This window comes from Montipora foliosa, unplaced genomic scaffold, assembly GCF_036669935.1.
Source record: "Montipora foliosa isolate CH-2021 unplaced genomic scaffold, ASM3666993v2 scaffold_106, whole genome shotgun sequence".
Classification (NCBI taxonomy): Eukaryota; Metazoa; Cnidaria; class Anthozoa; order Scleractinia; family Acroporidae; genus Montipora; species Montipora foliosa.
The window spans coordinates 21,205-33,848 of record NW_027179405.1 but is presented as its reverse complement, the minus strand read 5'-3'; the positions used below and the strand labels follow the sequence as shown (position 1 = coordinate 33,848).

At 51.1% G+C, this 12,644-nt stretch overlaps 6 non-coding genes across 6 annotated transcripts; 1 reads left to right on the top strand and 5 right to left on the bottom strand.

The window, feature by feature from the left end:
- Positions 1–784: 784 nt before the first annotated feature.
- On the bottom strand, positions 785–948 carry LOC137985897 (U1 spliceosomal RNA). Its single transcript, XR_011119417.1, has one exon. It is a non-coding gene; the product is annotated as a U1 spliceosomal RNA (small nuclear RNA).
- A 194-nt stretch (positions 949–1,142) lies between these two features.
- Positions 1,143–1,333, bottom strand: LOC137985913 (U2 spliceosomal RNA). The gene has a single exon (XR_011119432.1). It is a non-coding gene; the product is annotated as a U2 spliceosomal RNA (small nuclear RNA).
- A 5,639-nt stretch (positions 1,334–6,972) lies between these two features.
- On the bottom strand, positions 6,973–7,164 carry LOC137985906 (U2 spliceosomal RNA). Its single transcript, XR_011119425.1, has one exon. It is a non-coding gene; the product is annotated as a U2 spliceosomal RNA (small nuclear RNA).
- A 267-nt stretch (positions 7,165–7,431) lies between these two features.
- Positions 7,432–7,550, top strand: LOC137985917 (5S ribosomal RNA). The gene has a single exon (XR_011119436.1). It is a non-coding gene; the product is annotated as a 5S ribosomal RNA (ribosomal RNA).
- A 975-nt stretch (positions 7,551–8,525) lies between these two features.
- Positions 8,526–8,689, bottom strand: LOC137985896 (U1 spliceosomal RNA). Its single transcript, XR_011119416.1, has one exon. It is a non-coding gene; the product is annotated as a U1 spliceosomal RNA (small nuclear RNA).
- A 194-nt stretch (positions 8,690–8,883) lies between these two features.
- On the bottom strand, positions 8,884–9,074 carry LOC137985912 (U2 spliceosomal RNA). The gene has a single exon (XR_011119431.1). It is a non-coding gene; the product is annotated as a U2 spliceosomal RNA (small nuclear RNA).
- Positions 9,075–12,644: the final 3,570 nt, after the last annotated feature.

Here is a 12,644-nt window from a genome sequence, read left to right as displayed (position 1 = left end):
TTATCAATCCAACGTTTATGACATGAAACGTATCTTTTCGTGTGAGCAAAGAACAGGATACGACAAGTAAAAAATGCATGCACTGTTATGCATTAGATGGAAGTTAACCTAGCCCGGATGATATGCATACAACGAAGGCTACAACACTACAACATTGATCCTGCGAAAACGTGACTTACGTGACGTAGCGCACTTCAAAGTCTTACTGTTCCCTGCTCAACACGGACAGTACGTATTCAAAGGGCCGATAAGACACTATCCTGACCATGAAAGATTTACTTTTTATGATAACAATCCAATTAACTGATAACATAGAGAAACCACAAAGTGTTGGCCACAGAAATGTAACGCCAACTGATCTGGCGGGTCCTCAGTTACTCAATGCAAAACGGGCTCTCCAGAACGCAACATAACACAACGCAAAAGAAATCTATCGCGATGGAGCAGTACAAACACACATCCACTTACGTTTTCGAAACGATGCACGAGGATAAGAGCTCGACCCGCTGGCATTTTCTTGTCTCACTCGTCTATCGATGGAAATCGATGCGGCTGAAATAAACACGTCCTCTCGCTCTCTCTACGGCCAAGAATGAAAGAAATAAAATCACAGTTTTGCAGTGCACCAAGTACGGAACATTCACCTACAATTTCAGCAGTGGAATTCACAAATACAACTCACCTTCCTTAGTCCTTACACCGCCACCGCATCTCCTTCCCTGCCCTGCCTGAAACGTTACCAACAAACCTTCCCATTAGCCAACTTTGCCACCGGGGTTTGGTGCGGGGACTAGCGCGAACGCAGGTCCCCACTACCAGAAATTATACGCTCGAGTTACCCACATTTGGGGTAATCGCAAGGGTCAACCCAATCGAAGTGCAATGAAAGAGCCTCACCTTGAGAGGACTGCCTCCCTGATCACAGTGCCTCCCGCGTCAGGTAAGTATGCCTTTTCAACCTCTCCGGAACCGCAAAACGCAACTTGTCTGCGCATACCATGTGGTAATGGGGGTCACGTGCTCCTCGTCCTGTCGTGTCGTGCTGTCCACTCGCTGCTATGCTACCTAGAAAAGAGAAGAGAATGTGAAGGTTGGTTGCTTGGTCATTTGTTCTGCTTTCACTTGATTATTTCTTCCCCAGAGGGAAGTGGGCCACGCTCGGAGGTAGTGCTATACCGAGGCAACCCGTGGCCGGGACGAGGCAAGCCTCTTTTCCACGGCCCAGTTCCAAAAATCAGTTTAATATATGAGCTGCTCGATGAGCAGCGGTGAATGGCAGACCAAAGGTCACCAGTCGACAGACTCATCCAACGCCTGAGGCATTGGTCACCAGTATTAGGCGACAGAGGCGAAATAAAACTAAGCAAATCAGGTGGTACAGAGGGTGAATTAAGCAGGTGGCCCGAAGCGAAAAACGAGCTTGTTGGAAACATAGAGGCGATGACTCCATCCGCCCCCCACTGGCGGGCAAAATAACGTCGACGTCTCCGGGTTGAAAAACGCTTGAAGAGCAAGGGGAGGTGGAACTTGACACGGGCCTTTGCTCCCTCAATGACGGCGAGGGCCCCAGGTTGACAGAACGAAAGCGGTAGTCATTGCGGGCCAGCCAGATGTGAAACTTACAGGCACACAACAGGTAACTGAAGACTTTGGGCACTGCGTGAAGCTCAGTGGAATTGAAACCAAAAAGTAAATGGCGACGCTCAAGCACAGGACACATAGGCGAGAAATGAAAAAGGAGGGACTGTAGCCAACCAACAACACTTTGAGCAAGGGGACACACAAAGAGCAAATGCGACAGTGACTCGACGACAGGACCACAAAAACAAGCGGAGGAGACAGATAAACCAAAAGAGAGAAGACGCTCAGCAGTGTAAATCACACCATGAGCTACCTTCCAGGAGAAATCAACAACAAAGCGGTCAAAATCAAAGAAGTGGAACTGGCGCCACGTATCATACCAGTAAAGGTCCCCAAAGGAGGGAAAGAACTTAACTACACAGTGCGGTGTGACAGAGGAACAGGATAAAAGAAACTGGTAACCGACTTTGGCAGAGAAAAAAAGCCACGGAGGCGACAACGTGAGGGTCAGAGGATGCGAAAACCAAAGTTCCCCGGGAGGGGGAAAAAGAGCCACCAAGCGACTCCCAGGCCAAAAGCAAAGAGGAGTAAAATGGCGGTAACAGGGACCTGTCGAAGGCAGCGGGACGGGAGAAAACATCAAGAGAGGAGGCAGCAAAACACGATTGAAACCAGTACGACACAAAGGAGGACCAGCTTGACGAGGACAAAGTAGACCGTTTGACCCACTGACCCAGAAGCGACCAAACCTTGAGCTTAATGTCCACCACCGAGAAACCTCCCAGCGATGTGGGCTGAACGACCACAGCACGTGCAACGAGCTCCCGCTTGGTTTTCCAGAAGAATGAGAAAACAAGGGAGTTAAGTTCTTTAAGTACCCAGGGGGGCATGTGGACCAGGGATGCCACATACCAAACCCTGGCGAGGGCCAGGCAATTGATGACCAAAGCCTTGCCATGAAAAGACAAGGAGCGCTGACGCCAGGAGGAGAGGACGCGTTCCACAGCCTCTATCCGAGGCCGCCAATTAGTTCATCAATGTCATGCGGGCCAATGAAGACTCCGAGGATTTTAAGCTTAGAAGATGTCCAGTCGAGAGGGACAGGGGGGTCAGTTCGGCCAGCCCAAGACCCCAGCCACAAGCCGCGAGACTTTGTCAGGTTGAGCTTGGATCCAGAACCAAGCTCATACCTTGTGTAGGTGTCAAAAACAGCCCTAATGGAGGCATCGGAGGACAAGATGAGCGATGTGTCATCCGCGTACTGGGAAATTGGAGAGAGCGGTGAGGGCAGTCCAGGCAGCAAAGGTCCAGTAATGGCGGGATTTGCTCGAATATTGGCGGCCAAGACCTCAGCGACCATAACATACAGCAAAGGTGCGAGGGGGCAGCCTTGACGCACCCCCCGTGTGAGACTGAAAAAGTTTGAGACATGACCGTTAACAATGACAGCACTCTGAACAGCATTATAGAAAAGGCGGATCCAGCGCAGAAAGGAGGTTTGGAAACCCATTCTGCAGAGGGTGGCATGCAGAAAGGACCAATCAACGCGATCAAACGCTTTTTCTTGGTCGAGCGAGAGGATGGCACAAGGAGACCCGGATTGCGTGGCGTAATGGACCATGTCTCGGAGATAAGCGACGTTCTCACCAATATAACGACCGGGGACACCACAGGTTTGATCCTCAGCCACCACGGCATGAATAACCTTCAGGAGACGCCCAGCGATGACGCGGGCAGCGAGCTTGTAGTCCACACTAAGGAGGGAAATTGGCCGCCAGTTACGAGGGTTCAGCCGGTCACCCGTCTTAAAGATGAGAGAAATGATGCCTCGACGCTGAGAGAGGCTGAGAGTGCCAGCCTCATAACATGAGTTCAGGACGAGCACGAGGTCCTGTCCGAGCACCGGCCAGAATTTGACATAAAACTCCATAGGGAGGCCATCCAAGCCCGGGGTCTTGCCTCGAGCCATCCCACATAAAGCAGTATAACACTCCTCCGACTGGAGAGGACCATCACACTGTTGAGCCTGGTCGGCGGACAAGGTGGAGGTGAGGGCGTCGAGCAGGGAAAGAGCCACGTCCCCGTCAGTAGGCTCGGCACTAAACAAGTTAGAATAAAAGGAAGCAAAAGCCTGGCATAGGTCCTTTGAACTCGAGACCACTGTGCCATCATCGCATCGAAGTGCTGAAATAAGTCGGTCGGCGGCACGCTTCTTTTCCAGACGGAAGAAAAAGGCCGAGGAGGTTTCACCTTCCTCAACCCATTGGCCCGAGCACGGACTTGGGCTCCCCGAGCTGCCTCGAGGTCTAGGGCAGCAAGGGCAGACAGGGTAGAATGGTACGGCTCAACACAGGAGGTGAAACCGGCATCAACACGGTTCTTAAGATGCCCAGCTAGTCGGCCAAGGAGGTCTCGACACTGCGATGTTTTCTTTCGAGCGCTCAGCGCAATATTTAATTGTGAGGCCTTTGATTTGGCTCTTGCCCTTATCCCACCACTTAGCTAGTGACGGGAAGGACAGCATGGACTGCCTCCAAACGGACCAAAAATTAGTGATATGCTGGATATAGTCCTCATCATTGAGGACAGAAATGTTGAGCTTCCAGAAACTGTCCCAGGAGCAGCAATGTCTGGGACACTACAAGAAAGCACCACACCACAGTGATCCGAAAACGGACAAGGAATAATATCGCAAGTCAAGACTGATGGTAACAGGAGTACGGGGCACCAATGAGATCAATACGGGAGGCCATAAGGCCGTCTGAGCGAGTCCAAGAGAAGGCAGAATCGGAAGGATGCAGGTGCCTCCAAATGTCCAGACAACAGCAGGAGTCAAAAAGACGTTTTAAGGTAGCAGTACTTTCGCGGGAAGTGTCAGAGACATTGGAGCCCCGACGATCGAGGGCGCGGTCGAACACAGTGTTAAAGTCCCCGGCAAGGAAGGTCGGATAGGTGGGATCAACCCAAGACGAGACGTCGTCCAGGAAGTCGTCACGGGCTGGGTTGCGATTGGGGGCGTAGAGACAGCAGATACGAAACGGGTGCCCAGAATGGGTAAAGTGGCAAAAAACAACACGCCCAGCGGTGTCACACCAAGAGCTCGTAAGGGTGACCGTGGGGCGGAATAAAATGATGCAACCACAAGAGTGTGCAGAGCCAACAGAAGCAACTGCATTAAAACCAGATGAACGAAACCAGACTGACATTCACTGTCTGAAGAGCAGTGGGCCCTCTTGTAGGCAGACAATGTCAGGGACCTGAGGAAAGGAACGTAACCAGTGCAGAACACCAGCGCGCTTGGACGAGTCCCTGAGACCATTGGTGTTTAAGGAGAGGATAGAGAGAGCCATAACTGAGAAGAAAGAGAGAGACAGCACAACTAGGAGCGACGGCTCCGAACCGGGGCAGGGGGAGCCAAGGAGGGAAGGCCAGAATGAACAGCCCTCCCAGACTCCCTGCCCTTTCCAGACTTCGAGCGGCCGGGGACCGCAGAACCAGGAAGAGGTTTCTTCGCTTTCTTCTTAGACTTGACCTGATCATCAGAGGAAGCCTCAACATCCGAAAGTCCACGCTTAGTGACTGGTGAATCAGTCAGCTCGACCTCGTTAACCATTACGGGAGACAGAGATAGAACCTGTGGGGTATTTACAGGGGTTACATTGATGCCCGTTAAAGGGTCATCGTCACTAAATATACTTTGACTGTATTCAGTCTCATTAACTAGTTCATTATCATTCGTATCCATTTCTTTTCCATTATTACTATTATCCATTTCCATTTCTTTTCCATTAACTACAGCATTATTTGTCATTTCTTTTCCAGTAACTACATTATTACTATTATCCATTTCCATTTCTTTTCCATTAACTATAGTAGTATTGTCCATTACACCAACTACGTTACTACTAGTGTTAACATTGTATTACTCTGTGGCGCAGCCAAACCATCAGACGCAGCGGCGGGGGAGGCAGCCACCTGCACGCGCGTCGAGGACCCACCATTACCGTTTTAGGGAGGGCCGCACCCTCCTTAACATTTACTGGTGGCAGGAGAGGCCATGGGTGGAGTACCAGGGGGGATAACTCATTGTCCCTGAGGTCGGTGTGGGAACCCCAACTTGAAATACCAGGTTGCGTGGGGGCAGGAGGACGAAGGGTTACCCCCTCGTCCCCAGAGTCCTCATGGTCAGAGCTTGCAGGAGAAGTGGGAAGGTCCTCAGGACCAGAACTGACATCCAGGAGGGGAGGCAGCGACTCCGGGGGAGTGGCACCAACAACAAGTGAAGCGGACGGATGGGCGGGGGTCGCAGGCGAAGATGGTGGGTTCCCCCAGGCATTGGGGGGGTTGGGCAATCCCTGGCCATGTGACCAGGCTCCCGACACCTGCGGCACTTCCCGCGCAAGTCACAGTTTTTGGTGAGGTGTTCCCCACGACAGATATCACATTCGGCCGGCTGACCCACATACCACACCTTACATTTATATCCAGCAATGTCCAGATTACGAGGGATCCGGCCAGAACGAACCATTTTGATGATACGGGCTCCAGTGCAGATTGCAGGGTCACCCGGGTAATGCTGGTGCCTTATCGTCTCCACCTTCCCGTACGAGGAAAAGTAGGGCCGGAGGCGATCATCACTCTCCTCAAAGGGATAGTGATACAACATAACATTTTGAGCTCGAGGCCCAGCATACATGACTTTGCACTTAGCACCAGCTAAAGTGACAAAATCATAACCTTCAACAATATTTTTACATTTTGGGTCAGCGAAAGTAATCTGAACCAGTTTTACGGGAACAAACTGAATACTGTCAATCACAAAGGGGGTGAACTTTCCCTTGATGGCTGTAACAAGTTCCGCCCTGGGAACAGAGGTTGGAACATCGGAAAGGTCGAGGACTACTGTCCTCTTAAAGGCCGCAAGAGGCATGATGAAAAGGGAAAAAGAGAAAAAACAGTCCCCCCGGAAAGCAAAGCTCCCAGGAAGGGAACAGAAAGACTGGCTACCCTGGGTTATGGCAGGACGCCAAGCATAAGTCCCCAGGAGGGTCACCAGTAAAACTCAGGAATCAAAAATCTTACCACAAATCCCAAAAACGCTTGTCCCCACACTCCAATTCCAATACGGAACTTACGCGTACCACAAGGAAAGGCACGAACCTGGCAGATAATAAAAACCCGCGTCAGGTAAGTATGCCTTTTCAACCTCTCCGGAACCGCAAAAACGCAACTTGTCTGCGCATACCATGTGGTAATGGGGGTCACGTGCTCCTCGTCCTGTCGTGTCGTGCTGTCCACTCGCTGCTATGCTACCTAGAAAAGAGAAGAGAAATGTGAAGGTTGGTTGCTTGGTCATTTGTTCTGCTTTCACTTGATTATTTCTTCCCCAGAGGGAAGTGGGCCACGCTCGGAGGTAGTGCTATACCGAGGCAACCCGTGGCCGGGACGAGGCAAGCCTCTTTTCCACGGCCCAGTTCCAAAAATCAGTTTAATATATGAGCTGCTCGATGAGCAGCGTATCAGATATTAAGCTGATAAGAACAGATACTACACTTGATCTTAGCCAAAAGGCCGAGAAGCGATGCCCGTAAATGCTCACAGCGGACAAGGTGCTCCCAGTCTCATGGCCACGAGATATGGTGGTCCGATTACAATCCGTGCCAAGGAAGGAATGCCCAAAGCCAACCTGAAAGCGAGGCGCACACAACGATCGCCCTTGTACAGTGGGCAGCAGGACCAGCATTGCATGGCACTTGCGTTGACGGCAAGAGGACAAATGCACATTGTGCTTGCTCTGACCTCGTTTTTATTTTCCCTTATAACAAAGTTAATTTTCACGGCGAATTACTTGTCTACGACCATACCACAGGGAAAACACCGGTTCTCGTCCGATCACCGAAGTTAAGCCCTGTCGGGCGGGGTTAGTACTTGGATGGGAGACCGCCTGGGAATACCCCGTGTTGTAGGCTTCCCTTTTTCCTTCTGTACACTTGATTATCTCAAAAAATCTCAGTTTCCTTTAATGAAAGAACATTCCAAACCAGGTTTTTGAACACAACATGCCAACGATATGTCAAAGATGAGACATACAACAAAAACAAAATAGTTCACACGAGAAAGTGGAACTTGTATTCCCAAGGGAGCGCGTGCGCGCGAGATCTTATCAATCCAACGTTTATGACATGAAACGTATCTTTTCGTGTGAGCAAAGAACAGGATACGACAAGTAAAAAATGCATGCACTGTTATGCATTAGATGGAAGTTAACCTAGCCCGGATGATATGCATACAACGAAGGCTACAACACTACAACATTGATCCTGCGAAAACGTGACTTACGTGACGTAGCGCACTTCAAAGTCTTACTGTTCCCTGCTCAACACGGACAGTACGTATTCAAAGGGCCGATAAGACACTATCCTGACCATGAAAGATTTACTTTTTATGATAACAATCCAATTAACTGATAACATAGAGAAACCACAAAGTGTTGGCCACAGAAATGTAACGCCAACTGATCTGGCGGGTCCTCAGTTACTCAATGCAAAACGGGCTCTCCAGAACGCAACATAACACAACGCAAAAGAAATCTATCGCGATGGAGCAGTACAAACACACATCCACTTACGTTTTCGAAACGATGCACGAGGATAAGAGCTCGACCCGCTGGCATTTTCTTGTCTCACTCGTCTATCGATGGAAATCGATGCGGCTGAAATAAACACGTCCTCTCGCTCTCTCTACGGCCAAGAATGAAAGAAATAAAATCACAGTTTTGCAGTGCACCAAGTACGGAACATTCACCTACAATTTCAGCAGTGGAATTCACAAATACAACTCACCTTCCTTAGTCCTTACACCGCCACCGCATCTCCTTCCCTGCCCTGCCTGAAACGTTACCAACAAACCTTCCCATTAGCCAACTTTGCCACCGGGGTTTGGTGCGGGGACTAGCGCGAACGCAGGTCCCCACTACCAGAAATTATACGCTCGAGTTACCCACATTTGGGGTAATCGCAAGGGTCAACCCAATCGAAGTGCAATGAAAGAGCCTCACCTTGAGAGGACTGCCTCCCTGATCACAGTGCCTCCCGCGTCAGGTAAGTATGCCTTTTCAACCTCTCCGGAACCGCAAAACGCAACTTGTCTGCGCATACCATGTGGTAATGGGGGTCACGTGCTCCTCGTCCTGTCGTGTCGTGCTGTCCACTCGCTGCTATGCTACCTAGAAAAGAGAAGAGAATGTGAAGGTTGGTTGCTTGGTCATTTGTTCTGCTTTCACTTGATTATTTCTTCCCCAGAGGGAAGTGGGCCACGCTCGGAGGTAGTGCTATACCGAGGCAACCCGTGGCCGGGACGAGGCAAGCCTCTTTTCCACGGCCCAGTTCCAAAAATCAGTTTAATATATGAGCTGCTCGATGAGCAGCGGTGAATGGCAGACCAAAGGTCACCAGTCGACAGACTCATCCAACGCCTGAGGCATTGGTCACCAGTATTAGGCGACAGAGGCGAAATAAAACTAAGCAAATCAGGTGGTACAGAGGGTGAATTAAGCAGGTGGCCCGAAGCGAAAAACGAGCTTGTTGGAAACATAGAGGCGATGACTCCATCCGCCCCCCACTGGCGGGCAAAATAACGTCGACGTCTCCGGGTTGAAAAACGCTTGAAGAGCAAGGGGAGGTGGAACTTGACACGGGCCTTTGCTCCCTCAATGACGGCGAGGGCCCCAGGTTGACAGAACGAAAGCGGTAGTCATTGCGGGCCAGCCAGATGTGAAACTTACAGGCACACAACAGGTAACTGAAGACTTTGGGCACTGCGTGAAGCTCAGTGGAATTGAAACCAAAAAGTAAATGGCGACGCTCAAGCACAGGACACATAGGCGAGAAATGAAAAAGGAGGGACTGTAGCCAACCAACAACACTTTGAGCAAGGGGACACACAAAGAGCAAATGCGACAGTGACTCGACGACAGGACCACAAAAACAAGCGGAGGAGACAGATAAACCAAAAGAGAGAAGACGCTCAGCAGTGTAAATCACACCATGAGCTACCTTCCAGGAGAAATCAACAACAAAGCGGTCAAAATCAAAGAAGTGGAACTGGCGCCACGTATCATACCAGTAAAGGTCCCCAAAGGAGGGAAAGAACTTAACTACACAGTGCGGTGTGACAGAGGAACAGGATAAAAGAAACTGGTAACCGACTTTGGCAGAGAAAAAAAGCCACGGAGGCGACAACGTGAGGGTCAGAGGATGCGAAAACCAAAGTTCCCCGGGAGGGGGAAAAAGAGCCACCAAGCGACTCCCAGGCCAAAAGCAAAGAGGAGTAAAATGGCGGTAACAGGGACCTGTCGAAGGCAGCGGGACGGGAGAAAACATCAAGAGAGGAGGCAGCAAAACACGATTGAAACCAGTACGACACAAAGGAGGACCAGCTTGACGAGGACAAAGTAGACCGTTTGACCCACTGACCCAGAAGCGACCAAACCTTGAGCTTAATGTCCACCACCGAGAAACCTCCCAGCGATGTGGGCTGAACGACCACAGCACGTGCAACGAGCTCCCGCTTGGTTTTCCAGAAGAATGAGAAAACAAGGGAGTTAAGTTCTTTAAGTACCCAGGGGGGCATGTGGACCAGGGATGCCACATACCAAACCCTGGCGAGGGCCAGGCAATTGATGACCAAAGCCTTGCCATGAAAAGACAAGGAGCGCTGACGCCAGGAGGAGAGGACGCGTTCCACAGCCTCTATCCGAGGCCGCCAATTAGTTCATCAATGTCATGCGGGCCAATGAAGACTCCGAGGATTTTAAGCTTAGAAGATGTCCAGTCGAGAGGGACAGGGGGGTCAGTTCGGCCAGCCCAAGACCCCAGCCACAAGCCGCGAGACTTTGTCAGGTTGAGCTTGGATCCAGAACCAAGCTCATACCTTGTGTAGGTGTCAAAAACAGCCCTAATGGAGGCATCGGAGGACAAGATGAGCGATGTGTCATCCGCGTACTGGGAAATTGGAGAGAGCGGTGAGGGCAGTCCAGGCAGCAAAGGTCCAGTAATGGCGGGATTTGCTCGAATATTGGCGGCCAAGACCTCAGCGACCATAACATACAGCAAAGGTGCGAGGGGGCAGCCTTGACGCACCCCCCGTGTGAGACTGAAAAAGTTTGAGACATGACCGTTAACAATGACAGCACTCTGAACAGCATTATAGAAAAGGCGGATCCAGCGCAGAAAGGAGGTTTGGAAACCCATTCTGCAGAGGGTGGCATGCAGAAAGGACCAATCAACGCGATCAAACGCTTTTTCTTGGTCGAGCGAGAGGATGGCACAAGGAGACCCGGATTGCGTGGCGTAATGGACCATGTCTCGGAGATAAGCGACGTTCTCACCAATATAACGACCGGGGACACCACAGGTTTGATCCTCAGCCACCACGGCATGAATAACCTTCAGGAGACGCCCAGCGATGACGCGGGCAGCGAGCTTGTAGTCCACACTAAGGAGGGAAATTGGCCGCCAGTTACGAGGGTTCAGCCGGTCACCCGTCTTAAAGATGAGAGAAATGATGCCTCGACGCTGAGAGAGGCTGAGAGTGCCAGCCTCATAACATGAGTTCAGGACGAGCACGAGGTCCTGTCCGAGCACCGGCCAGAATTTGACATAAAACTCCATAGGGAGGCCATCCAAGCCCGGGGTCTTGCCTCGAGCCATCCCACATAAAGCAGTATAACACTCCTCCGACTGGAGAGGACCATCACACTGTTGAGCCTGGTCGGCGGACAAGGTGGAGGTGAGGGCGTCGAGCAGGGAAAGAGCCACGTCCCCGTCAGTAGGCTCGGCACTAAACAAGTTAGAATAAAAGGAAGCAAAAGCCTGGCATAGGTCCTTTGAACTCGAGACCACTGTGCCATCATCGCATCGAAGTGCTGAAATAAGTCGGTCGGCGGCACGCTTCTTTTCCAGACGGAAGAAAAAGGCCGAGGAGGTTTCACCTTCCTCAACCCATTGGCCCGAGCACGGACTTGGGCTCCCCGAGCTGCCTCGAGGTCTAGGGCAGCAAGGGCAGACAGGGTAGAATGGTACGGCTCAACACAGGAGGTGAAACCGGCATCAACACGGTTCTTAAGATGCCCAGCTAGTCGGCCAAGGAGGTCTCGACACTGCGATGTTTTCTTTCGAGCGCTCAGCGCAATATTTAATTGTGAGGCCTTTGATTTGGCTCTTGCCCTTATCCCACCACTTAGCTAGTGACGGGAAGGACAGCATGGACTGCCTCCAAACGGACCAAAAATTAGTGATATGCTGGATATAGTCCTCATCATTGAGGACAGAAATGTTGAGCTTCCAGAAACTGTCCCAGGAGCAGCAATGTCTGGGACACTACAAGAAAGCACCACACCACAGTGATCCGAAAACGGACAAGGAATAATATCGCAAGTCAAGACTGATGGTAACAGGAGTACGGGGCACCAATGAGATCAATACGGGAGGCCATAAGGCCGTCTGAGCGAGTCCAAGAGAAGGCAGAATCGGAAGGATGCAGGTGCCTCCAAATGTCCAGACAACAGCAGGAGTCAAAAAGACGTTTTAAGGTAGCAGTACTTTCGCGGGAAGTGTCAGAGACATTGGAGCCCCGACGATCGAGGGCGCGGTCGAACACAGTGTTAAAGTCCCCGGCAAGGAAGGTCGGATAGGTGGGATCAACCCAAGACGAGACGTCGTCCAGGAAGTCGTCACGGGCTGGGTTGCGATTGGGGGCGTAGAGACAGCAGATACGAAACGGGTGCCCAGAATGGGTAAAGTGGCAAAAAACAACACGCCCAGCGGTGTCACACCAAGAGCTCGTAAGGGTGACCGTGGGGCGGAATAAAATGATGCAACCACAAGAGTGTGCAGAGCCAACAGAAGCAACTGCATTAAAACCAGATGAACGAAACCAGACTGACATTCACTGTCTGAAGAGCAGTGGGCCCTCTTGTAGGCAGACAATGTCAGGGACCTGAGGAAAGGAACGTAACCAGTGCAGAACACCAGCGCGCTTGGACGAGTCCCTGAGACCATTGG